The sequence below is a fragment of the Strongylocentrotus purpuratus genome, unplaced genomic scaffold (assembly GCF_000002235.5).
Source record: "Strongylocentrotus purpuratus isolate Spur 01 unplaced genomic scaffold, Spur_5.0 spur5_scaffold_6, whole genome shotgun sequence".
Classification (NCBI taxonomy): domain Eukaryota; kingdom Metazoa; phylum Echinodermata; class Echinoidea; order Camarodonta; family Strongylocentrotidae; genus Strongylocentrotus; species Strongylocentrotus purpuratus.
The window spans coordinates 15410114-15430390 of record NW_022145612.1 but is presented as its reverse complement, the minus strand read 5'-3'; the positions used below and the strand labels follow the sequence as shown (position 1 = coordinate 15430390).

At 38.3% G+C, this 20277-nt stretch overlaps 2 long non-coding RNA genes across 2 annotated transcripts; one reads left to right on the top strand and one right to left on the bottom strand.

Moving 5' to 3' along the window:
• Positions 1 to 4904: 4904 nt before the first annotated feature.
• Positions 4905 to 6060, top strand: LOC115919546. The gene is made up of 2 exons (XR_004061897.1): positions 4905 to 4955; positions 5460 to 6060. It is a non-coding gene; the product is annotated as an uncharacterized LOC115919546 (long non-coding RNA).
• Positions 6061 to 7496: 1436 nt separating this feature from the next.
• LOC115929962 lies at positions 7497 to 9043 on the bottom strand. The gene is made up of 2 exons (XR_004066765.1): positions 8993 to 9043; positions 7497 to 8067 (listed from the first exon to the last, which is right to left on the bottom strand). It is a non-coding gene; the product is annotated as an uncharacterized LOC115929962 (long non-coding RNA).
• Positions 9044 to 20277: the final 11234 nt, after the last annotated feature.

Below are 20277 nucleotides of genomic sequence, written 5' to 3'. Positions count from 1 at the left end.
AATGTTGCATTATTAATGAACGAGCATGGTGTTTGCAACACGTGCCCTGGAAAAACGTTTCATTTCTATTGGCTGTTTTTGCACCTTTTCATTTCGTTTTACTTCATCTATGTTCAATCCTATTTAATCTACGCCTTTTCTAAGAACTAATTATATCTCATAAGCTTATTATAACTTGTTGTGAAAGCATAATTACATATTTATTAATCTTAGAATGATATACAACATTGTCAAGAGAAAGTAAAAGTTGTTTAATTGTGCATATAGGCAAACATATTTTTGCCTCATCATTTAGTGAAACCAAAATGGCCGTATCTACAATCCTCTTCTTTGTTGAGAAATCTTTCCCGTGATTACATTATATTTGTTATTTTGTATGGCTGCTGCGTCATACTTCTCCCCCACTACCCCCTTCCCCTCCCCTCGTCCCCCCTCAACTCGAATAGCATCCAGGAATGTTTGGGTATACCTCAGTCAGCCAACGAGACCGCCACCAGACCGACAACAAACCGAATATAACATTACTTTACCATAATGTTAATGGAAAAGATCCGTGGTCTGGAATCAGTATGGAGTAGGTTTGGCGGAGTTTTTGAGGAACGATACCTCAGTCATTCCAACGAGACCGATGCGAGACCGACTACAGACCGAAAAAGCAATTTCATTGCCAACTGACCAAAAAATCGGAGTCGATGTATAGAGTCGTTTGGTGGTATATGAAGTGAGTGCAAACAAAGCAATTTAGAACATTTTGAAGAAGTACATTTAAGATCATTGTATTCGAGGTCGTTGCTCTCAAGATGTTGCAGATTCAAGCTGGCACTGTTCCATAATATCTTTTTCTATGTCAAAAAATTGACAAGCAAAAACAGGTCTTCATACTCTTTGATGATTCTTTTCTCCCAAATTATTTAAAAGATATCTTTGACTTGGGTTTTAAAGGGGAGCACTCGCTAATATGTGCCCCCCCCCCAAAAAAAAAAAAAATAATAAAATAAATAAATAAATAAATAAATAATAATAATAATAATAAATACAATTTAAAAAAAAATAATAATAATAATAAATAAATAAATAAAAAATAAAAATTAATAATAAGTATATGTAAAGGGGTGACAATGGTATGAAATCTCCTTCGAGATCACTCTAGTTACGATGACATTTATTATTCCAGGGTTGAGTCAAAACTGTCGTTTGAATAGAATTTGTTTAACTCTCGTTAGATAGGAACATTATAAATTTGCTCGCACTATAAACGCTGAACATTTATTTGTTCGTTGTCAAACATTATTAGCCCAAGACAATAAACAATTCAATATCACGACCATGGTGAAAAAAGGTAAATAGTACAATAGCCTCATACTTCGAAGGATCTTACCGATGTACACATGATATATGATACCAACATAGTGTCCTCATGGCCATCATAAGCAAATCGATTAAACTAGGCCTACCTGCACATTTTCTTTCCAACGCAGATGAGGTCATTTTATACTTTGAAAACAATCCATTGCTATAGTAACGAGCACACTGGTTTACGTCGGATCAAAACATGTTTACATTTTGTTTCATGTACTAGTATATGATTTCAAGGAAAAGTAGAAGACTTGAGAAGAAAGGTACGAATTTATCAGAATCTCGAGTTACCGTATCTATCACGCACAGCTTTTTACATAACAAAAGATGTTGAGATCTGTGAGAGTTTTTGACGACATGATATTATATAGAAAGTCCAGCATTATGATCCTGAATTGCATATCCCATATCGGGAGCGTTTTTTGTAACAGTGTTCATGTCCTGGGAGCAAAATGAATTGATTAAATGTATTTTGTTTGTTGCTTCGAATAGTTATGTGGGTCGATCAGTTCATTACTGTTTAATCGACATTACTCTTATATTATGTATACATGTATCAGTATTATTTTTTGCATTGTATGATTGTTCATATGTACTGTCATTATTGTGATGTGTTGTTGTTAATAAATTCAATTCAAATTCAAATGTATTGTTGTTGTTCTTGTAGTTGTTTTCTCAAGATAGAATAAAACAACATTAACATGATTAAAGATAGTCCAGATATATAAATGCAAATAAAACATCATCCTTAATTCCACAACTGAACTTGTTAGGGATTTTAGCTTTTATTGGGCCTGGGTGCCCTAGTTGACGTTTGAACTAGAGGTTTTGGATCGATGGCGTTCACGGATTGTTTCCAAAGTATATCATACGATATATTTCGACATGACTTGATTTCTTTCACGATTTTGACCAATATACTTAGTATTTACACAGTAACGTCATAATGGCAATAACACACACACACACACACACACACGAAGTGTGGTGCCTCGATTTTGAGCGTAATTATTTCCTTTGAAGGGAAGAGAACAAGGTTAACAGAAAGTGATCAACTAGATGAATCATTCATCACCCCTAGATTGCACTGATAAGCAGAAACAATTCCCATTCTTTGAAAATTGATTATTATGGAACATCGAAATAAATTTGGTGAATAGCCATAGCTGAGCATGATTATAAAGACTTTCACAAAATCAACATCAAGCATTATTATTAAGACTCGGCTATTATTCTGACATGTGCGGATTGTGCGAACGTTATTCCAAACATGGTTTCTCGAGAGTCTTTGTGATCATACTAGCCTAATAAGCCTAAACGTATGTCGTGAAACTATATTACCAGGTTAAGGAATGTGGAGGTATCATTGAGGGTGATTGAAGGTGAACCACTGACGTCGATCAACCTTCTACCTAGAATGTGTCTATATAATTATTTTGGCACAGATCCATCTTGTTTCACGTGAGTTGTGACATTGAATAGAATTTTTGTTTGGCAGAAGTTTGTTATTAGAAGATACATTTCACGCAAGCCAACAGAATACATAATCAAGTACAGTCATTTGATGTTATAACATTTGGTAAAATGGTTAACTCAAATGCAATAAAGTTAAAGACAAAAAGAAATCACAAAAGAAATAATGTCTCAAAGTTTGGTGAAAAAGAATAAATTTGCCAGAACAATTGCATCGCTTGAAAGAATAAACCATTAAATCCTATTTGATCCGTCGCAGAAAACAATGCACAATGAACACGCGATCTCACGATGCCAGCGAAGGGCAAACCTGCTTGGCCTTTTGGCAAAAGTCCCAGAAGTTAAGAAAGAGGTTTTTGACAGTTCCAACGTCCGCCAGCCACCTTCTGCCAACGTGATCAAAAGTAAACAATGGTGATTGAGGTGGTATGGGGGAAATTAATGTCATGGTTATGGTGAGTAAAAAAAAAAAAAAAAAAAAAACACCCGATGGAAAGTTTTTTAAACATGTCACCACATTGATACATGTTTCTAACTTGAAAAACACAACTATTTTCATGGATATTATTAAATAATACTTGCCAAGAATAGAAATCGTGTCAGAAAAGTTTGCTTCTAAGTTCATATTTTCCCTGAAATGGAGAAAATGTTTAATGTTGGTAGATCAACTTAGTATAACCTGTAACCTTTAACTTAGATTAAAAAACAATCTTACCATCTTCAAGTGGATCGAAAATAAAAAGTATTTTTAATTTATGAATTAAATCGGTGAAAGTATTTGACATTGAACGTGGCCAGCATATTATCGTTGCCACAGGCTGAGCTTTAACACTACATGTAATGAGTGGGCTTGCTTGTTTGTTACCATGGTTACAATGATTTGTACAGTTTGTTCTTCGGCAATTAAGGCTGACACTTCTAATACATGTATCCTATTTTGATATGCTGTATCAGTCTTCTTACCACTCCCTCATTTTTTTTCTCTCCAGTCAGTATCTTATTTAGGGTCTTTCCTTTCTCAATGTATGACCTACAAACCTAAGTTGCCTTTCCAAGAGAAAGAGTGTATCGCTACATGCCTCAATGACGAGTGTTATTTTTCTCAAATTAACTATTACCTTTAAAGAATATTGATAACATTCCTTCGATTTCCTTGTATTTTCTCGTGATTTGATTAAAGCCTTGACCTCGAATAGGATTTATGCAAGAGTTATTGCGACCTGGAGTGATGCCAACCTAGTTACTTCTAGATTTCATTATCACAAGGACCTGACCTAATTACTTGTTTTTAAACAAAATCATTTTGGCTCGAATATTTGTAAGTCGTAAAGTTTGTTTACTACATTGTTATGATCGATTAAAAATGACTTGATTGTGTGATATCAGTGTGTGCCAACTAAAACAAATGTTCGGCTATACAATGAAGAGAATGACTTGCATCACTGTTATATTTTGATCATCAATTAGCTTCCGATAAGCTTGGTAAGTACCGGCATCTGTCTTACTATTTCTCACAACATGACTCACTGACCAATCGATATGAAACATTTGTGTATTTTGGTAAGACATGATATCTTATTGCTAAAAGAAGAAGAACTGAGGTGGCAAAAATCATTTCATGCTGTGTCTATAAACGCGTTTGCTTACAAAATGTGGAAACTGTACACTCTATTGTGTTTGTAAACTGGGGCATTAAACTTATGATGAAAATTGTAACATTTCCTTTGGGTTTCTCCCAAACATTTCAAAAAACGAATTGTTTCATTCCCGTAGCTTTCAAAACTGTCCTTGTGTTTGGACTTTGGACGTATTTTCCCTTCCTCTGCTTCCAAACCAAAACAATGATGACGCAAAGGGGGAAATCCCCATCTACGCAGTTCACATCGAATGCGCATGCGCAGATGCAGCAAGTACTGTTTGACACAGCTTGTATTACGCACGAATACGTGCCTTCACGGTTGTTTCATCGCAAAGCATGCCGGGACATAATTCTAGTCCATTTTCACCTTCGCCGTGATCAGCTGTCCTGTTGCAAACAACGGGATTCTTATCGAATCAACATCATAATCTTGTACATAGTCCGCTATTCTGCAGTGATTTTCTTCCAATCCAGTATCATTTGTACGGTAAGAAAACCAAAGTTTGTGGTTATTCATTTTTATGACTAATAAAGCTGATAATACGACGTAATGAGAGTGGGCCGAGACCCAACTTTAGTAAATGTAGGCCTAGATCTAGTCCCGTATGTTCAAATGTGTGTGCATTTTAAGTAGACTGATTGTCTTTTAAGCTGCTTAAGTACACTCGTCTCGTGTTTTAGGTAGAAATGTACAGTAATATGAGATTTATGTCTCATGAAATATGAATAGACTTTCTAGATCCTATAATTGATAATGGAATAGGGTCTACTAGAATGGCTGACATTTAGATAGTGATTGCAATTAAGTGTAAAAAAGTAAAAGAGGCCATGAAAATGATAGTTTTGTCGATCTGGATCTGGATATAAATTCTGATATCGATGAGCTCAACTTGAGCATCTACGTGTTGAAGAAGTGATAAGGATTCTTTTGTTACAATCATTCTTGTGGTCACGAACTTAATATGATTGTCTTTTCCCTTATATTTATCAGTTGCAGCATCATCGAACACGGCCGATGAAACAGAAGATAACGTGCATGTAGATGTTACGAGAGAGCTCATTTCACAATGGACAACAGAAGTGTTACGTGACTTTCTACAAGGAGGGGACTCAAGCTTGGAAATCGAGTACCGGTAGTCATTATTTTATGGGTGTTCTCTGCCTTGACGCGGTAGCTGTTCAGCCATCCGAGGTAGACACTGTGAGGAACTGGACAATGGATGGATTGGGGGGTGGGGTAGGCATGCAGAACTGGCCTACTATGTTTGTATGTACCTACTGGATAAGGACCCTCCATCACTAGAGGGAAAAATAATGAGAGACTACAAAGAGGGGAAGGCATATAGTTATTTTGCCTTGTGAAAAAATTAGATTTAGCCCCTAAAAAAGTGTTCCTTCGGGTATCAAATGACGACAGGTGAAACCTCACAGTTGTAGAATTATTATCTGTAATGTGATTTCCAAACCATGTGACAGCAAATGGTGTATGGTGTATGTTGTAAAGGTATTGTAAAATGCATTGTTTAACAATGTATAACAATGTTTAAACCGAGATGGACGTATGGCCCTACGTGCTACCAGTGTCTGTGATATGGTGTATTAATACTGAAGCCCTAACAAAATTGTGCTTCAAAATGATCAAGAAGTGCCTCTAAAAAGTAAAAATCTTTGTTTGACCCCTTTTACCATACTCGTTTTCCCCAATAAACTGTAGTGTTATAAAAACCGTTTGGCAAACACAAAATTTGGTTTCGATTTCCAATCGTAAATATCTTGATAATCAGACAGGCGATCGGATTGTAAAAGTCATTGAGTTCCTGACTGACCTAAATTTATCATTGCAGCATGAGCTAAATCCAGGATTTTGTTTCAGAATCTGAGAGTAAGTTACCCGATCCCTTTAAATGTGTTTGCATTAAAGGTGGTACCCCCCCCCCCCCCTTCTCAGCAAAAGTCCAGTGTGTAAAGTCAATACGGGCAGATCTTTTTCTTTGTTACGAGCCAGAGATTTTGGGAACACGCATGCGGTACCACCGTTCCCGTTCCTGGAGGGGGGGGGGGGGGGGGGTGGTACTACTTCTTCATAAGATGTCAACTTATATGCATTGCATTAAACCTGTTGATATTGATCTAACTTGTATTCATCTCATGGTTATATTTATTTTATCAATAAAATAAAACAACACAGAGAAGGTTGTAGATGAGTACTAAGCAATCATTACTGTATGTAGGACGCCGAGTTGAAGTTATTCATGATTTATTCAAGAGAGGAAGGTCAGACAGACCTGATGTTTTAAATATTTAACGAGAGAAAAATCATAGAAACAGAGAGAGGCATCGAGAGAGATGTCGACGCTTAATGAAAGAGAAAGAGTGATAATAAGGAGAGAGGAGAGAGAAAGAGACAGAGAGGGGAGGGAGAGATAGAGAGGGAGAGCAAGAATTAGGTGTGAAGAGGAAGATCTAAGAGAACAAGAGATTAAATTTTACAAATGTACACGTTTCCATGTACCTTTACTTAATTTATATTATAATGTAAACGATATTGTGATGGTCTTTGCTTAATTTTAGTTTGCATTCTTTCCTTTAGCTTTATCTTCTAATTTACTATTCTAATTTAGTAAATGTTAGTATAAATATAATTTTGATTTCTATCTCTTCCCCTATGTCATAGCCTCCATTCTTGCTCTCCCTTCCTCATGTTAGTCCATCTCTCTTTCTCTCTCTCTGTAATGATAACCCCTCTATCAATCTTTTCTCCATCAACTCATGATATGTTCCTCCTCTTCTCCTTCTCGTTCATCATCACAATCATCATCATCATCTCAAAACTGTATTAATCAATCTATAAGACTCTTTAGATTGATCAATACAGTTCTTATAACATATGACCTTTATGTACAAACAATAAACCAAATGGTCACAATCATTTAATAAAAAGTGGTAAGAACAATTATTCCAACTCTATGGGCAACAACGTAATCTCCATTTTCTCCTCCTCGTTCAAATATTAGCTTCTTTTTCATTCTTTACTCGTGTTACTTCTCTATCTCTCTGACTATACTCACAAGAAAGTAGAATCAACGGTTTGACATGAAACAGTCTAGAAAATGAACTAAATTTATTCAAGTATCAAATGATTTTGAATTACAGACAGCTTTCTCCCACGAGATGAAAAAAATATCTCCCTAACCAGAAACTGGCAAAATAACTAAATGCCTTTCCCTCTTTGTAGTCTCTCATTCTTCCCTCTAGTGATGGAGGGTCCTTATCTACTAGGTACACACAAATGTCTCTATACATAGTAGACGACCAGCTCTGCAGTCTGCATGCCTTTCTCCGCCCCCCCCCCCCCCCCCCCCCCCCCCCTCTCCATCCATCGTCCAGTTTATCTCTACCTCGGATGGCTGAACAGTACCCCCAGAGTCAAGGCAGAGAACACCCATAAAATAATGACTACCGGTACTCGATTTCCAAGCTTGAGTCCCCTCCTTGTAGAAAGTCACGTAACACTTCTGTTGTCCATTGTGAAATGAGCTCTCTCGTAGCATCTACGTTATCTTCTGATTCATGGGTCATAGTGTTCGATGATGCTGCAACTGATAAATAAAAGGGAAAAGAAAATCAAATTTAAGTTTGTGACCAAAGAACCCTCATCACTTCTTCAACACTAGATCATGTAGCAGACGTGTATGCAGGGGGGAGGGAGTTTCGGGGGTTGAACCCCCCCCCCCCCCCCCTCCTCCAATTTTGTTTAGACTATGTGTGTGTGTGTTTTTGAGGAAACCCCCCCCCCTCACTTTTTTAATAACAAAAATAAATTAAACATTTTTTGTGCTAAAGGGTGACCCAAAAAAGGTGACCTTACCCCCCCCCCCCCCCCCCCCCCACCAACTGAACAAAATATCGGTCTCCCAAATTTCATATTTTCGGGGAAAAAAGGAAGGAAAAAAAAAGGTGCTCTTACCACCCCCGGCTTATTCACCGGCTGGCCGAGTCGTTGTGAAATTGACTGCGTGATTTTCAAATTTTACCCCCCGGCCCCCCCCCCCCCCCTCGAAAAAATCCTCCGTACGCCCCCGTCATGTAGATCCTCAAGTAGAGCTCATTGATATCAGACTATTATATTCAGATCCAGATCGAAAAAATCTATCGTTTTCATGGCCTCTTTTACTTTCTTACATTTATAATTTCTAATTGCAATCACTTTCTAGGCCTAACTGTCGGCCATTCTAGTAGACCCTATTCCATTATCAATTATAGGATCTAGAAAGTCTATTCATATTTCATGAGACATAAATCTCATATTACTGTACATTTCTACCTAAAACACGAGACGAGTGTACTTAAGCAGCTTAAAAGACAATCAGTCTACTTAAAATGCACACACATTTGAACATACGGGACTAGATCTAGATCTAGGCCTACATTTACTAAAGTTGGATCTCGGCCCACTCTCATTACGTCGTATTATCAGCTTTATTAGTCATAAAAATGAATAACCACAAACTTTGGTTTTCTTACCGTACAAATGATACTGGATTGGAAGAAAATCACTGCAGAATAGCGGACTATGTACAAGATTATGATGTTGATTCGATACGAATCCCGTTGTTTGCAACAGGACAGCTAATCACGGCGAAGGTGAAAATGGACTAGAATTATGTCCCGGCATGCTTTGCGATGAAACAACCGTGAAGGCACGTATTGCGAAACATTTCAGCGTAGATACCGGGCTACGTAATGTTTTGGTATTACTCCATGAATCCGGGTATTGGTTTTTAGTAATCAGAAATCTCTCGATTCCCCTAAAGATGGATAGAACCTATTTGAAGGTTCCTGGGACAGAATGATGCTGTAATTGGTAAAATATATAGCACTCCACATGGGACTTTATTTTGATAGTGGAAGAAAGAAGTAAGAAAGAAGGTCTACTCATGAAATTAGTTGAGGGTTTCCAACTAGAAAATTATGCACCTAGATTCAGATAAAGTCTTAAGTCTTAAGTCTAAAGTTATTACATGTTTTTTTAGACATTGCTTTAGTAAAAATACATCACTTTAAGATAACCCTTGTTTAATCATATGCTTTGTAAATACTTTACGTTTACCTAATTTATATGAATAACTACATTAATTGGGACCTACATAATACAAACTTTGCTTTGTACATGTAGTAGATCCCCCACTTTATTTAGCCTTTTCAATGTAATTATCATACTTATGATTGTATCTTTTGTTATAACTTTAACCACGTACATGATGTTCCTTTATTGTATGATCAGTTATAATCAGTATTAATGTTCAATTATAAACTTGAAACTATGCAACATTGCTTTATAACCATCAAATCTAAGTATTTTAGCTTCCCATAAGCATGATAAGTACCGATATCTGTCTTATTATCAGGACAATTACCCCCTGAACTATCACCCCCGGAAAACTAACCCCCCCCCCCCCCCAAGGACAATAACCCCCGAATAAATTACCCTCGAGGATAATATATCCCCCCCCCCCGGAAAATTAACCCCTGTTCATTAAGGGCGAAGTCCACCCTGATAATGATTTGTTTTTAATTTATTTCGGGGGGGGGGGGGTAATCGTCCTCGGGGGGGGGTTGATTCTTCACGGGGGTAATTTTCCGGCTGGTAATTGTCCTTGTGGGTAATTATTGTCCCACTGGTAATTGGCCGGGTGGTAATTGTCCTAGAACCATCTCTTTTATTATATCTCACAATATGACTTACTGAAATATAGCATTCCACGTTGGGCACTAAGATGATAGTGGAAATAAGAAGTAAGAAATAATGTCTAATCATGAAATTAGTTGACGGTTTAAAACTAAATTATGCATCTAGATTCAGATAAAGTCTTACCACAGTTATTTCATGTCTTTTAGACATTGCTTTCACAAGTATGCAACATTGCTTTATAATCATCATAAATCTCAGTATTTCAGCCCCCCATAAGCATGATAAGTACCGGTTTCTGTCTTATTATTTCTCACAATAATACTCACTGACCAACCGATATGAAACATATTTTGTGTATTTTGGCAACTTTTGGAAACTGTACACTTTATTGTAAACTGGGGCAATAAATTCATGATGAAAATTGTAAACTTTCCTTTGGGTATCTTCCAAACACCGTAGCTTTCAAAACTGTCATTGCGTTTTGTTTTGACGTATTTTCCCTTCCTCTGCTTCCAAACCAAAACAATAATAACGCAAAGGGGAAAATCCCTTTCTACGCAGTGCACAATGAAAGCGCATGCGCAGTTGCAGCAAGTTATGCTTGACACTGCTTGCATGACGCACGAATTGCGAAATATTTCAGCGTAAAGCCTACTGTGTTACGTATATTGTTTTGATATTATTCCATGAATCGGGTATTGGTTAGAAATCAGAAATCTCTCGATTCCCCTGAAGATGGAAAGAAACTTTGAAAGGATCCTGGGACATAATGATGTTGTAATTGGTAAAAATAGCATTCCACATGGGGAAATATGATAGTGGAAGAAAGAAGTGAGAAAGAAGGCCTAATCATGAAATTAGTTGAGGGTTTCCAAATAGAAAATTATGCATCTTGTTTCGATATTATTCCATGAATCGGGTATTGGTTCGTAATCAGAAATCTCTCGATTCCCCTGAAGATGGAAAGAAACTTTGAAAGGATCCTGGGACAGAATGATGCTGCAATTGGTAAAAATAGCATTCCACATGGGAAATTATGATAGTGGAAGAAAGAAGGCCTAATATAATAATGAAATTAGTTGAAAATTTCCAACCAGGAAATTAAGCACGTACATTCAGATAAAGTCTTACCTCGGTTATTTCATGTATTTTAGAAATTGCCTTCACAAATATGCAACACTGCTTTATAATCATCAGAACTCAGTATATTTATAACGGATAGTCCGCATAGCCTATATTATGTCAAAGAAAAAAGTTCTATAGCACACTACCACGAAAACAGAGTCTGAAGAGGATTGTTAATGTTTCTTTATAATGTATGAGAAAAGTGATATTTTTCGATTTTTTTTTTTGTTTTTTTGTTGTTCTTTTCGACATTCTTACATTCCGTACACATCTTCAGTGACAAAAAAATGTGTAAAATGAGTCATTATTCTCACATAATAAAGATTTCCTTCCTGGCAATAGTGGTTGTATGATCGTCTGCAAAACTGTGGTTCAAATAGGAGACACTCGATGATTTCTCCTAACAAATATGTGCGAAGAATGTTAGTAAAACAAGACTTCCAGGTATGTCATGTACCGAAACTACCCCCTAAAGACCTGCTAGCAATATTTTGTTAGTTACTATAGCAGCACAGTCTGCATGGGCAAGCACACTTTCTCCTTAAAATGAAATCATACGAAAATTCCAGTTATCCACTATTTTCCCGCGCAAAATTTTGTGGGTATAACATTATCAGTACGCATAATTTCGTTAGGGTTAACATTAAAACATCTAAACAATTCTATGAAAAATCATCATCAATGATCGATGACTGGCGATTTATTTTACCTCATGACGCCTTAGAAAGCATTATGCTTGTATGAAATAAAAAAAGAGATGACCTACGGATTTCAATCTTTTGGGGGGACATGACATAGAGGATTAATGCATTAATAACTGGCACTGTCGCATCGAACCCGGGACCTCACGAGTATCAGCCCACTGGTCTCCCATCACGCCTCTGAAATTGAATAATATTAAACTAATTAAGTAATAGGGGATGAAGACATCCCTCCCTGCTACGCTTATACCATAGTTCCCATCATTATAAACGGAACACTACTGTAGGATCCAAATTCCAAGGTTTCACCTCTGTTTCACCGTTGACCTCTAAGGGAAGGGGTGGGGGTCGTGGTTTCACCCTGCTAGCCCACCGTGGAGCACCAAACCCTGTTCTGGAATGTAGGTCGCTTCTTGGTCCTGGAGGTGTTGGTTAAACAGAGCAGGAGCGAAAGGGGGCAATAAAGCGCGGGAAAAAAGTGTGATGGTGACCTATTTTGCTAACTTTTGATCATGGCAGCCTCATAAGTTTACCAAAGAGAAAATTTTAATTTAGGTCATGGCCATTCTTTCAATCGGTTGGTTATTCGTGTCCTAGACTGACCGCTTGTATAACCCCGAATTCCAATGAAATAGGGGTGGGGCTCAGAGGGCAAGTGATGAAGGGCGTGACCTGAAAAGACAGATTTACATTTAAGCATCACACGTTTTTTTTTTTTCTTCTTCACAATATATTTTTATGAACACTGTATTTCAGAAATGATATCACATTCATTACATAACAATATGTTGTTTTGCAATATTACAACAATTAGGAGTTATAATTATTTCAAAAGACCATTCTGAGAGCACAAAGGGCGTTAACTAGATGTAAACGATTGCGTTAACGTCCTTCTGGCCCCCAACAGACGAGCGATTTTACAGCAGCAATGGCTGCGCAATCGAGGTAAACAAAAATTGTCCAAAATGTACTATTTCTAAATGATTTGAAAAGAGGAACAACCACTCCGTCGACCTAGCATACCTCTCAATTAATTTCTAACGCAGCGATTAATTTGGCTGAAATAACTTATGAACAACAGCTCGCTTTAGCATAACTGACATACTTGACCATAGAAACGCACCTAGGCAGAAGTCGGACACAAACCAAAGCGGCCTGGCCGACCATGGCAAGTTTTATGGCAGATTGGATTACCGAAGTCCATCTCCCGACGGACTTGACCTCATAAGGTGAAACTCGGCCATACACTGAATGACCTTACATTCTCAGGTCAATGATCAGTTGGGTTCTCCAGTCGACTGGGTAGGCTGGTCACCCTATTGATTGTGCTGACCCCTTGAGCATCACGTACCTCAGTACGGTGTCCAATGGTCTCACACGGTGCAGACGCCAGGATCCTCGAAAGTAAATCAGATCGCGGAAACCTGCAATCAGAGCGAGTCATAAGAACTTTCTCAAGGCCATTTTAGAATCAGAATCAGGGTCCTGTTTCATAAAACTTGAAACAACAAATTAAAAATAGTTGTTCTAAGCTTATGAAATCGTGGCACTTGATTGGTCAAAAACATGTAATAGAAATTTAGCATTTGTTAATATTGATAAGAAGTTTTATGAAACAGGACCCTGGAAGTCTCCTTATAAAGCATCTTGAATAGAAAGGCGAGATTCAAGTTTTGTGAAAGTGAAATGCATTTTTTTTTAAATACTTGGAAGGGGATATTAAGCATTTTATAAACCATTTCGGCTTGCACAGCATTGGTGAACTCAAAAAATGAATGAATAAATAAAAAGTAATAAAGAAATTTAAGCAAGATTCTAAAGGGTTGTACATCATGTTTAGAGTAAGAAATACATATTAGAAATGAAATTATGAAAAATCACAGCATCTAGCCACCGTTAAACTTGTAAATTCTAATATTTGTTGTAACGTAGGCTTTTGACCAGCCCATTAAGAGAATACCGTCATGTAGGTCAGGGTGAAAGCCTACACAGTTCCGACCTAGCTTCTTACAACTGTCAACATGATATTTTTTAGATATAAATAATTATGTTTCGCATTTCAGGAGGAAAAAAAAGGTGCAATGTCGAACTCCAGAGTATATTTAGGGACCATGTCGCACCCATTCACTTCGCCTATGCCGATCCCTTCAAACGAGGCTGAGCAAATAAGGCAATGCCCCTGTGGTCAGGAGGTATGGTATGGTCAAGTTAGACGACCAAGTTCACTCCAGCATATGCATTACAACTGGGTCAAGTGAAGGCCGCATAACACAGCGATCTAAAATTAGAATGGCTTGGGACTTTGCTGTACACTTAAATGGTGGGCGTGTGCTGTTACGTGTTTTAGAAATATGATTATAAAGTCTTTTTTTACAATAACATAATTTCTTTTGTAGTAGGGGTAATGCTCTCAGAAATAAGAAAACAGATAAAAATAGAGGTATATTTGTTTGCCTCATTTTACAATCCATAGTCTAAAATCTTTGTTAACCACAACAAAGGGAAAAGACAAACTTCAGAAAGTCCCAAAAATGATTATCGTGTGTTATGATCGCAATCAGCTCACTTTTTCCACCGATCGTTTTCTCCCCATTTCACTTTCATTTCAGTGGTTTTTCACCGTCTCTTCAAGATTTCTTTCTCTTCGCGGAAAAAACAACATTAAACCCGTAGAAAGATCCCATGACGTAATATATACCCTGGACCCGTAGTGTACTACGAAAGTTCACGGTATTACTCAGCAAGAATGCACAGAGTCTCTACCAAGTTCAGACTATCGAGTATATCGGAATGCCAGGAATGTAATTTACACAGGGGCGGGGAGAACACGGGATGACTTTGTACGAGAGTTTACTGTGGCAGAGGTCGGCTGGTCTCAAAGTCCCAGCCTACAGCTCCAGAAGTGTTTTGAAATGTGGGTCGCTAGTGGAACCCCTCCCCCTCCCCCCCCCCCCCCACACACACTATTAGGCTCCATAGCCAGGGTAGCATATCTAAGGCAATGAAACGAAAGTTGAGGAACTTTTTCAGTGAAGTCGAATGGTAAAAAGGGGGCGTTGATTCGTCTTCAAGAATGGGATAGGGGCAAATGTTCCATTAAAAAACGTTCCGAGTTAATACTGTTATGGGTCATGGCCCTAATCCTCCCCCCTCCCCCCTGCAACAATGTCCCTAGCGCAAGTTTCTACGTAATTGTTTTGAACAGACCCGTTTCTTTATCTCCGTAAAAACCATAATCATGATAATGGTACATTTTTATCTCAAATATGCGGTGGCATTTAGGACCAGAGTAGCTATAAAGTTCACCAGAAACTGGGAATTTTTCGGGATTTGAAGCGGAATTGACAATATCCGCGTGATAACAAACCGGTCGATCAATAACACCAAACATGGTAATGAATGGCGGTTCTCTGCGTTTTGACAAACTCACTGCTAAGAATTTTTTTATGGGGATCATTAAAACAATGTACCCATTTCTGAGAAGATAATATCATATCCTAAATTTATCCTGTGGTGTCATTTCCACAAAAATGCACAATAATCCTGGTCAATGGCGTTCCAAAAGTTCAGACAATTTGGTGGGTTGGTTGAAGATTTGTCAGAAGTTCTTGAAAAAACACATTTTGTACAGTACATGTATTATACTTATGTAGTCCTATCAATATACATGTATTATCCTATGGTTGTAAGGAAGTTTGATAAAGTCAGTACAATGACGCAATGCCCCCCAATACATATAAAACCTCTTTCTTTTTTTCGTTGTCATTTCTTAGATTTAATTATCATTTTTTTTCCATCGGCACTTCACCTTAGCCCTCCTTTTTACCGCGAAATCATCGTCATACCTTTGCTCCTGCTCAACTGCGCAGCTCGCAAATGAGCAATCCTGATGTAAACACAAGTCGGAGCGAATGTTTACATTCTTTCCCAAACTCGGTCTGGTTCACCGTCTTAAGAGTTCTTTCTCCGAGCTCAGAGCAGAGCCAGCGTGAGTCTAGCCATTGAGGGCAGATGGAAGGGGTGGTGGAGGGGGAGGGGGAGAGGGGCACTGGTCTTACTCGGCGAATGAAGGGCGAAATAACAGGACCACCGATTTTGGAAAAGAGTGGGGGAGGGGTCCTTTAATCTTTTTTTTTTCTTTCTTCTTCGTCCCGCGCTCTCTCTCTCTCTCTCTCTCTCTCTCTCTCTCTATCTATCTATCTATCTCTCCCTTTTTCTCTTTTTTATTTTGCCCTTCGATTAGGGCGCCCCTTGCCTACCTCTACCTTAGCCACCGTTCCAACCTGGCTACCGTATTCCAGTTTACGAGGTCATTGCCAACAACCCTGATTGAAAAATTTCCATACAATACGATTTAGGATTCCCAAACAGTGGGTAGGAACAGAAAAAAAAGATGGAATTTCACTGGTCCTCTTGCTGGTTGTGAGAAACGTTGGGAAAGAAATTCATATTTTTGAAGAAGGTTTTGATTGTGAAACGGCAGGGTGGGAAAGTTTCGACGAGAGTCAGAAGTACAAGAACTCTCTGCGTTGGTATTCTTGAAAGCCGCCAATATTTTCTTTGGCCGACCTCTGTGTTATGTTCGAACTCGCCATTCCAAAATACATGGCGGATTAGGCCAGACATCTTATTTGCATTGGTGGACAGAATAACCCATGAATGATAAAAATGTACTTGATTCGCACTTGAAAAAGATAGCTTGGAATTGAAAACTCCTTGAAGAAGAAGAGAAAGTAATCACCTGCCTCATCTGCTTACTCTAATCTATAACCCCCCCCCCCCACCAAAAAAAAAACACCCTCAATGTTCTCATTCTTTTATAACATTCTGAAACCATTACATTTATAAGTCAAATTGTATATCTAAAGTAATCAACCAAAAGGGCTGGTGAGCACTTCAAATTTATTTTGTTCAATGTGATAGTTTAGGTTGAAATTATGAAGTTATATACAAGGGACTTGAGGATATTGAGAAGTAATGCCGTATACCAAAGGGCACTTAAGCTTTAATAACGACTAAGGTTTCGATCCCTGGACCTCCAGGCTATACGCGACCACATCTACCAAGCCACCACGCATCCTCATACTCGCTCGAGAAAAAAACCAACTTAATTATCATCCACTAAATGATCACAAACACAATGCATAAAGACGATAGCCAAGAATATTTAGGCCATCGAACTATTTCAATGTCATTTTCATCAGCATGATAAAGTCAATTCCGAGCAATGCAAGGCACTGTTGCGACATTCTGCAAAATGACCCTCAAAAGTCCTACATGGGTTCAATTTCCTCGTTATATTTTAGCATTGTTTTAAATATAGTAGGTCAAAATCACAATGAGGTTTGATTTACTTGGTATCATGACATCTTCCGTTGTTTGTAGTTTTGTTTTTTATTACCATTATTTGTTGTTCAACTGTTGGGATTCTGCAACATAACAGGAACACTATTCCATGACTTTGGTAGTTCGACCAATAATGACCTTATCACAATTTTCGAAAACAAAACCCTGGTCTTCAACTTCTAGGAAACATGACATCAATGGAGAGAATATTGGCAGAAAGACGGTATTCCGAATCCATTAATTTTAAGACGATTTTCTCAAAAGGTCACCATGTCATCTAGTCCGATGGATGGCACCAATTGAAACCGAACTCCTAAAATGATCCCTATTCGGCGTAAACTCTCTCCTAACGGATCAGGGAGCAACACCCGCTATTCAGAAATGTGTCACCTTTTCTCCAAAATGATTGTTTTCAACTTTCAAACAATGCCCCTTCGTACCAGTTACTCACTGACACAATATACGCCAGGCGTGGACAATAATTATATATTGCAAAATAAGCATACCTGGACCCTTTTCTACGTCATATACCGGTAGTGACCCATTTCAGCCATCCGTTGGTACATGGATTAATTTCGACATACATTATCAAAGTTCAACAGTACTGCATTCACGAGATACTTGCTGCTCTGCCTGGAACACTTCTAACATGCTATAACATCGGCGTTGACAATGCATTGTTATCGACTCGCACACTTTTTTAAAACTTTCGATCAAATCCCATGACATAATAAATGCAACTATGCCCATATTTGGCCACGTTATAGACTACGTCATGAGGACGAGTTTCCTTGAAGAAACAATACGGGTTCACAAAAAGCAAATGGGCGTCATTTTCCTACGATCTTCAAATACTGTTTGAATCAATAACATACACAATGCTTGAACTTCAGATGATTATTTATTTTGACTTATTCTCATGGCGTACTGTCTACCAAATAGTGGAGGTGTGTACACTTCAATATTTTCTTGACTACGCAAATTTCCCAAGAACTGTGATGTTTCGATATTCACGCCTACCTTACTCTGCTAGTCTGAGCCTCATACGTCTGTTTGACGACGACGGTGTTATCATTATCATTATCAGTGATAACTACAATATTTATCATCACAATATAAATCTGAACAATTTCCAACTAAATACTTTCATAAAATCTTAACTCCATAAGTATGAGAGGTGGGAACCTTCCACTAGAAGGACGGCCTACGAGACCGACAATTTGTTGGTATCTTTGTGATCCCTTGGAAAGGCATTCCGAAGACCCGCAGCACCGCCAAATCGGTCGGTCTCGCTGGCTGTCGGTGTCATGGGTAGTTGGTCTCGTTAATTTCTCAGCTAACTCTTCAGAAGGTCCGCGAGACCGATATTGCCAGAGTCTTGTGGAGTGTGAGAGGGGTGTAAGTGTAGCCAAATAAAGAGAAAAATAGGAAAGGTGGAGGTAGAGAAGTGAGAGATGGAACGGGGCGGTGTGTGGATTACACGACTCCCTCACACACCCACTCCACAATCAATCAATGAACATTGATCATTCGCATTTCATATGAAAAAGACGGAGAAAGACATGAGGGGGAGTTAAAGACGGTGGGAAGGGAACGTGAAAAGGAAAATCACAATTATAGTAACAGCATCATCCCAACCCCCTTCCTATTTAAATCAAGTAATAATCTATATTTTTCTTTCACTGAGTAAGGCCCGAGCCGCCCCCTCCCAAGTCTGCGCCCACACTAAGCCACCCTCACTGATTGTGACTTGTGTATAACAAAGAGTTTCAAGAAGCAGTTCATCTACAGCGTAACGGTTACATTCGAACCCGGGTTCAATGTTTATGGGTATCATTGTACGCCCACCTGATATGTTGCTCCATAAACTAGAAAACATCGTCATGTGATATACCCTTTCCATGTAGATTCTTGATTTGATGACGTAGCTACGTAATATGTGTGCCTCCCCGTGGTTTATATCGTGGAGTCATCTGGAATGAGGAGAGGAGTAAGACAGAGAGAGGGGGAGGGAGAGAGAGGGAGAGAGAGAGAAAGAGAGAGAGAGAGAAAGAGAGAGAAAGAGAGAGGGGGAGGGGCACCACAACCATCATCTTCATAGTCGTCACCAGTCGTTTCATCAATAACAATACTTTCTCCATTAACACAATCACCATTTATTATCAACATCATCATCATCATCATTATCATCATCACCAATATTACTACCACCACCCCCACCACCATGGTTGTCATCTTCAATTATCATTGCCTCATCACCATCACTCGTATTTCTTAAAAAAGTCGTGAGGATGTTTATCTGTTTATTACTATTAAACATGCATGGTGTTTTGAGTAATTCTTTTGATCCATAGTTGCAGTGAAGTCCTATTTTTTTTTTATAATTATGATTGTAAAACCACCACGTGACGAACTGTGAAGGATGTAAACAATGCAGCCTCGAGCTTGTAAACCATGTTTATAACGTTCATCACGAGACGGTGGAATACGAGATAATTATCAAAGACAAGACAATGTCACGATTAGTCTATGCCTCCATGCACTTTTCAGAATAATCTTCGATTATGAAATTATATGGTTAATAATTATTCCGTATTTAATAGCCTAGTCATTATGATAAGCTATTTATCCTTTTAGGATGAACAATTGCATTAAAATTGTATTCGTATGATAGAATTTATCCTCTTTTCATCAAACCTTATGTAAAATATTATTAGGGAAACGTGTGACTGTTATTAAATATCGAACAGAAAGCTGGTTATAGGAATACACCCCCAAAATGAGACTTGTTGATAGACAAAATAATTAGAGATTCGATAACATCTCGTCGCGTGTTTGATCACGAGACTACGAGAAGTGCGTTGGCTTTGTTACGCCACGGCAGTACCTGGTTGCACCATCGCTTTTGTTTTGATCCTGTCGCGTTCGATTCGTATTGGGAGCTG